A 7,537-nucleotide genomic window follows, 5' to 3' on the forward strand; every position below is an offset into this window, starting at 1 on the left:
CTCATTCTCTTACTTGCTCAGGGGCATCTTTGATTTGCTTTTATTTTGACTCTTACTTTTTTAACGGTATTTCGAAGGGCTATGAACAAGGATCAGAATGAAATGCCTTCATAGTGCAGCATCTCTATCTGAGCCATCAGCGAGGACATCTGAAATGGATTCTAAACAAGGTTGTTTCTACTCTGTAGTTCCTGAGGATGATGTCTGTTGCCCTCAGCAGATTAGAATGGTTATATCCATAATGGGCCTCCTGATGGGGCATGTGTTAGTGTGTGTTTAAGAGGATTGGAGCAGAGATGGGGGGTATAAGAGACGAGAGTGGAGGGGTGGCAGGGAGTCCTCCAAATTAGCTGTTTGTTCAAGCTAAGGAGTGATGATGTTACTCTTTTGTATTTTCACTTCTTAGAGCCGTAAGACTGAGGCCACATCTTCTGGTATATTAACCTCCTCGATACACATTAATAAATATAAAGTAAAACTATAGAAATGGTGAAACACAGATGTCTTTCCTTGTAAGAAGAGGAAAATATGTACTATGTGTAGTATAGAGTACTTTATGTTCTATTTATTTAATCTAAGAGAAAAAACATTAGAATTTTTAGAGCTTGAAGATATCTTAGCTTTCATCTAGTTCAACCTCTCCATGTTATAAATGAGGAAAATCTTTTATCGACTCTTTTCAATAAAGTCATGAAACATTTTGTTGTTCATAAGTTGGTAAGTATATCCATATACTTTTGTAAGTTTCTCTTGTGCTTTTGGCCACAGCAATGATGAAATTAGTATGTTTTGATCTTTGTGCAAGTTGTTCAGAAGGAACTTAAAAGAAGTATTTAGGAAAATCCAAGTGCTGAAACATTTAAGATATGCTTTATGGTCTCAATTTTGTGTGATTGTCAGCCAGGAAGTTTTCTGATTAAGACAGCTTGCCAGTTTCTTGCCAAATACATTATTTATTACACTAATGGGGATTTCCTCTTTGAGATTTTAAAGACAAAATGTTACTGGTATTATTTCCCTTAAAATAATTGACATGGCTCAATTGATGCAGTCTAGTAAGTTAAAATCAAGAACAAGTCAGAGGTCGATAAAAACATATAGGTATTTTACTAGTATATACTTATTGAAATAAACTAGATTTCATTGGATTAGAGATTTTTCATTCATTATTGATAGTGAACTTGAAGCTGGATGTTAATGAATTTGTATTTCCTTTTTTGACCTAATGCTTTGTAAGAATGAAATAACAAGGACTTTATTCTGTTGGGTTAATTTAGCAAGGACTAAATTCTGTTGGGTTAAAATGGCATTAGGATCCCATAGTTATGTGCACAAATTTTAGAATTTCATGCGTTTCTCCCAAAGCTATAAAGAAACTTCTGCACACTTGCGTGTGTGCGTGTGTGTTCTTGTAGTAGTAGCTACAAAGGGAGATGGGTTCCAAGCATCTAAAGAATAAATATATGTAGGTAAATTAACAGACTAAAGTACACCTAATTTTAACCAGACAGCAAAAGCATGAAACAAATTTTGATAATGACACATTTTTAATTTGTAAAATTAAACTACATTTAAAAATTACAGATTGTAACAACCACTATAGAGGAAAAGAACAAGGTGCTCTAAGAAAGACCACGGGGCATTTTCTTTAGCTGAGACAATCATAAAAAGCCTTTCTGAAGGACAAATAGTTAGGCAGACAAAGAGTCTGTGTGTGGGAGGAAGGATGTGTGTAGATAGCAATCCAGACCATCCATGAAAAAGGCCTTGTGGCTGCGAGTGTGAGATGTTCAAGAAAGAAGGCCAGGATGGTCAGAATGCAGTGACGACAAGTTAGCATGAGATGAGACTAAGAGGATGGCATGACTGTGGGCCATGATGACTTGTTTGAATCTTATTTTAGTGCAATAGGGTGGGGGGGGGAGTGTTATAAAAGGATTTTAAGTAGGAGAGTGACACCATTTCATCTATATCTTTAAAAGACCCCATTGGTTGCCATACAGGTATTGCATTGGTTTTGGATTGGGGTAAGAGTGGAAGAAGATTGACATTTTTAGGAGACAATTGCATTAGTCCAGGTGAGAGTTGGAATAACTTGGATTGGGGTATTGGCAGTGCAAATGGAGAGTAGTGGATGGATTCAGGGTGTTTTGAGGGTAGTAGAATCACTGAGGCTCAGTAATATATTGAATATGGAGGTAAGAGAGAGATATGGCAAGATGTGCCCAGATTTGGGGCTTAAGCAAATGGGTGTGGAGAGGTGATAGTGTCATTTATTGAAATCACGTAAGTCAGGAGGATAACAATTTTGGGAGAAAATAAAAAACTCAAGTCTGGAATGTCAATTTTGTGATGCCATGGAGACGATCAATTGACTGGGTCAAGTAAGCAATTAAATATATAGGTCTCTAACTGTAGGCTAGAGATTATGATTTGGGAGTTACTGGCATATAGATGGTAGGGAGAAAAATAATAAAAGTTCTGAGTCACATTAAGTCGAGTGGAAGAGGAAGAGTTATCTAAAGAGAGGGAGGGAGATGCTAGGTAAGAAAATCAGTAATGTTCTGTATCACATAGACCAAGAAAAAAGCATTTCTAGAAGGAGGAAACAACTGACTGTGTTATGTGTTACTGAGCAGTCAAATAAGACCAGAGCTAAAAAATATTGATTAAATTTGAGGGCATGCGAGTCCATGACCTTCAGGAGGTGACTTCAAGAACAAGAGGGACAGATATCAGACTGGAGTGGATTGAAGAGTGAAAGATGAGGAAGTAGAGAAAAGATGTGAAGACAACTGTGGTAGACACCATTGGTCGACTACCCAACAGCTATTTCCCCAGTGCTAATAGAATCCCAGTTTTTCCAGTGATATCTGAGTGGTCAAATCCCTTAAGAGTGTGAATTGATATTGTCCAAATTAATCATAGTGTCTCATTCACCTTGCCATGGGATTGCTTATTCTATACATTCTGGCCAATATCTTCCTCCTAGTCTTTACTTAGAATAACACTAACATTGTAAATAAAATATTATCACAGGTAACAAAATAGCTTTGATTTGGGAGTATTTCAACACTCTAATATTGATCATGAGCAATTATTCTATTTAACCTAAAAAAATTTACTGTCTAACATAACAGCAATTATAATTATTACAGTTTATTGCTAGCCTGCTCTATGCCAGACATTGTTCAATGTGCTGTATGTATAATATTTCAACTAAACCCCCAACAAACTTGTCAGGCATAATTACTTTTATTTTTCAGACAAGCTAATCAAGACTCAGAAATGAAGTAAAATACCCAAGGTCACAATCAGGTAAGTGGGAGAAGCAATCAGTGACTTATTCAACCCATCAGAATTGTTCATTCCCTACAGAATACAGTACATTTTCTCCTGCATCTATTAAAGGGGTGTTTTACCCTTGTGCTCGTCTACACTTGCCTGTTTTCTTCCTTGCTCACACCTGCCTTTTTGATTCCATTGGCTTTCAGCCAACTATTACACATGAAGATTAAACATGTTGATTTTACTAAGCTGACCCTACTGGAATGATAAGCTTTCTCTGAAGATACTGGAAAAAGAGGTTGGGTTATTTAAAGGCTGACCATAATGAAAAACATTAATTAAAGATTTTCTTACCATACAACTTTACATTCAACCAAAGGAAAGGAATTCAGTGTATATTTATAACATGGAATCAAAGAAATATTATATGGAATTATAAAGCACTGAGAGCCTGATTTTGGTAGAGTATTTAAATTTTCATTTTCAAAATATGCAAATACATAATGTTTTTGAAGATACAGAGTAGGTAATTAGGGCAAAGCATACACTGCAAGGAATCAGATAACAACACTTTTATTCAAGGCTCTAGTACTCTGTGACCTGAGCAGGGCTCCTAACTTTTATGAATCTGTTTCCTCATCAGTAAAATGGACATAAAGCTGCATTGTTTTCAACTGAAATTCAAATAAAAGAAAGTAAAACCAAGTTTTATGATCATGGTAAAGTATTCATTCAATAAGTGATAATTTAACGTCTGTTGTGTTTGAGGTACTGTGGTCACCTATAGTTACTACGGATGGTGGAACAAATGCTTAAATACATAACTATTACATGAAAAGATGGTAAAAGCTGTAATAAAAATGTGCAAAATCCTATAGGAGTACAGGAAGGTGGATGTGGTGAGAAGTAAGTAAGTTTGGAAGCATAAGTTGGGTTGAAAATATAAAGGGCATTAAGGATATACTAAAGAGTTTAGCTGTTATTCATAGCAGTGTGGTTATTGAAAGTTTCTACGTATAGTATAAGAATGATATGATTATATGTGAATGTACTAAAGATGGTGGTTTTAGATAAATTGGAAGAGGAAATATAGGAGTTAGGGAGATTGGTTATCTTGCTACTTCCAAAATCCAGAAGAGACTTGATGAGCCTCAGGTAGGGCCATCAACACAGAGAGAAAGGGATGATGTTTCTGTTAACTATCGTTGCCTAAGGAGCCACCTCAAACTGAGTGGCTACAACAAAGAACGACGTATTATTTCTTATCAATATATGAGTTGGCTGGATCCTTCTACTGCTTATCTTGCTGGGGCACATTCCTGTGTTTGCAATCAGATTATGGCTGGAAATCCTGCATGGCTCAAGATGAACTCACACATACATCTGGCTGTTGGTGCTCGGTTAAAGGAATCGCTCCTGTCCTCCATGTGGCTTCTCTCTTCCTTCTCGAGGTAAGACTGACTTCTTAACATCATGATGGTCTCAGGACAGAGTTCCAAGAAGACAAGCCAAAAGATACAAATGCTCATGAAGCCTCTATTTGTGTCACATTTACTAATGTCCCATAGGCCACATCAAATCACATGGCCAAATCCAGTGATGATGAGAGGAGTGGTAACTAATTTGTGTCCATTTTTAATCCATCACAAATGGTTTGAGGGATTTTGGAGGCAAAGTTGATGGTATTTGAGGGGAAATGAGATGCGGGAAATAGGAAGAGGGAAGATCAAGGATGATTCAGCTGAGGAGTAAATAGTGGTGCATTAATTGAAGCAATGAATAGTACAGGAAGATTTGCTGGGAAGTGATCAGGGAGATTGGATTTGAGTATTTTGGGGAGATCTTGAAATTGATGCCTGTGGGATATGCCAAGGGACTACATACTAAGAATGTGGAAATAAAGACTGGAACATAGAAGAACTTTCTAGGAAAGGGACAGAGATTTGGGAATAATTGGCTAATAGATCTGTAATACTGTAAGAAAGGGTTAGATTTCCTAGTGATAAAAAGTAAAATAAAGAGAAAAGTGAGCCAAGGATGGAATTCAGGGAAGTACTAATATCGAGGTAAGCAACAGAAAACAGTTAGCAAAAGAAGAGGAGGAATTGAGTTCAGAGAATAAGAAAGATATTCAGTGAGAGAGAATCATGACAAAGGAATAGAAATATAAAGTAAATTATAAAAAATGCTGCATAATGTGTAACGCTTACCTATTAATAAAGGGATTTACAGTTACAACTAACTCTGTCCTCAAAATTTCCTTTGTGTAGGGACTTTATATTAGCCTGAAGCTTTTTTTTTTTTTAGTTCAAAGAAAAAACTTAAAGTGGCGGATAAATTTTCAGATATAAATTTATAACTGAGCATTTCATATAGAAATAGAAAGTTAAAAGTGGTTGGGACACCAGGAAAACTCATGTAAAAGCTATCAGTGACCAGCCTGAGAAGATACAGTGTGTGAATCACAATCACTCTCTGAATTGCATAAAGCCACAGTATAGAACTGCTCCTGAATTTGATTGAACGATGTTAACAGAAAATTCAAAGAGACAGTGGATATCATTGAAAAGCTGTTGGGTGGCGAGTGAAAAGCTGCTTACATTTTTTAAAAAATGCATTTGTTTCTAAATGCCTATCATTAAAATTTTCAATCTTCAAAATTTATCCTTTAAAAAGTATAGATGTTAATGATGTGAGTGAGGTAATGGAACCCACCATATGATGTCCAAGAGTACACTGTGGACTTAAACATGGGGACAACCTTGGCACAAAGGGCTCAAGGAGCTGATTGAGACCTGACTTGAGACAACTAGTTTCCTGAGCCATATTATGTTGTCTACGTGAGGGAGGGATTATGGGGTCTGAGGGTTGGTTTAAGCCTCCAAGTACTATTATAGTTGAATTGTCTCTTTCTCCCTTCAATTTTGTTGGTTTTTGCTTCATGTATTTTGGGGCTGTGTTATTAGGTGCATGCATATATGTTTATAATTATTAAGTCTTGATGAATTGATCATTTTGTCATTATGAAATGTCCTTTTTTGGTCTCTAATAATAATTGTTGTCTTGAAATCTATTATGCCTGATATTGGTATAGCTACTGCAGCTCTCTTTTAGTTACTATTTGAATGGTATTCCTTTTTCCATCTTTTAATTTCAATCCATTTGTGTCGAAATCTAAGGTGTGTCTCTAATAGACAGCATGTTGTTGGATAATTTTTAAAAATCCACTCAAGTCTCCAAGTATTATTCTGCCAATATATCCCCTTTGATTGGAGGGGATTTTATTCATTTACATTTACTGTAATTACTGATAATATTCATACCCGCCATTTTGCTATTTTCTAGATATCTTAGGTTTTTTTCATTCCTCTATTCCTCCATTATTGCTTTCTTCTGTTCTAAGTATTTTCTAGTGTATCATGTTAATTCCCTTGTTGCTTCTTTTATTATATTTTCTGAGTTATATATCACATTTTAAACTAACGTTTAAAAAGTATGATACTACATGAGAATCACCTAAATTGCTTGGCATAAATGAAAAATTTGGGGCCTCATACTAGATGTACTTCATCAAAATCTTATGGGACAGGAAGACCTTCAAGATGGCGGAGGAGTGAGACGTGGAGATCACCTTCCTCCCCACAGATACATCAGAAATACATCTACAGGTGGAACAACTCCTACAGAACACCTACTGAACGCTGGCAGAAGACCTCAGACTTCCCAAAAGGCAAGAAACTCCCCACGTACCTGGGTAGGGCAAAAGAAAAAAGAATAAACAGAGACAAAAGAATAGGGACAGGACCTGCACCAGTGGGAGGGAGCCGTGAAGGAGGAAAGGTCTCCACACACTAGGAGCCCCTTCGCGGGCAGAGATTGCGGGAGGCGGAGCGGGGAGCTTCGGAGCCGCGGAGGACAGCACAGCAACAGGGGCGCGCAGGGCAAAGCGGAGAGATTCCCGCACAGAGGATCGGCGCCGACCGGCGCTCACCAGCCCGAGAGGCTCGTCTGCTCACCCGCTGGGGCGGGCGGGGCTGGGAGCTGAGGCTCGGGCTTTGGTCCCAGGGAGAGGACTGGGGTTGGTGGCGTGAACACAGCCTGAAGGGGCTAGGGCGCCACCGCTAGCCGGGAGCGAGTCCCGGAAAAGGTCTGGAGCTGCCGAAGAGGTAAGAGAGTTTTTCTTGCCTCTTTGTTTCCTGGTGCGCGAGGAAAGGGGATTCAGAGCACTGCTTAAAGGAGCTCCAGAGAC

The sequence above is a fragment of the Lipotes vexillifer genome, unplaced genomic scaffold (assembly GCF_000442215.2).
Source record: "Lipotes vexillifer unplaced genomic scaffold, Lipotes_vexillifer_v1.1 scaffold614, whole genome shotgun sequence".
Taxonomy (NCBI): Eukaryota; Metazoa; Chordata; class Mammalia; order Artiodactyla; family Lipotidae; genus Lipotes; species Lipotes vexillifer.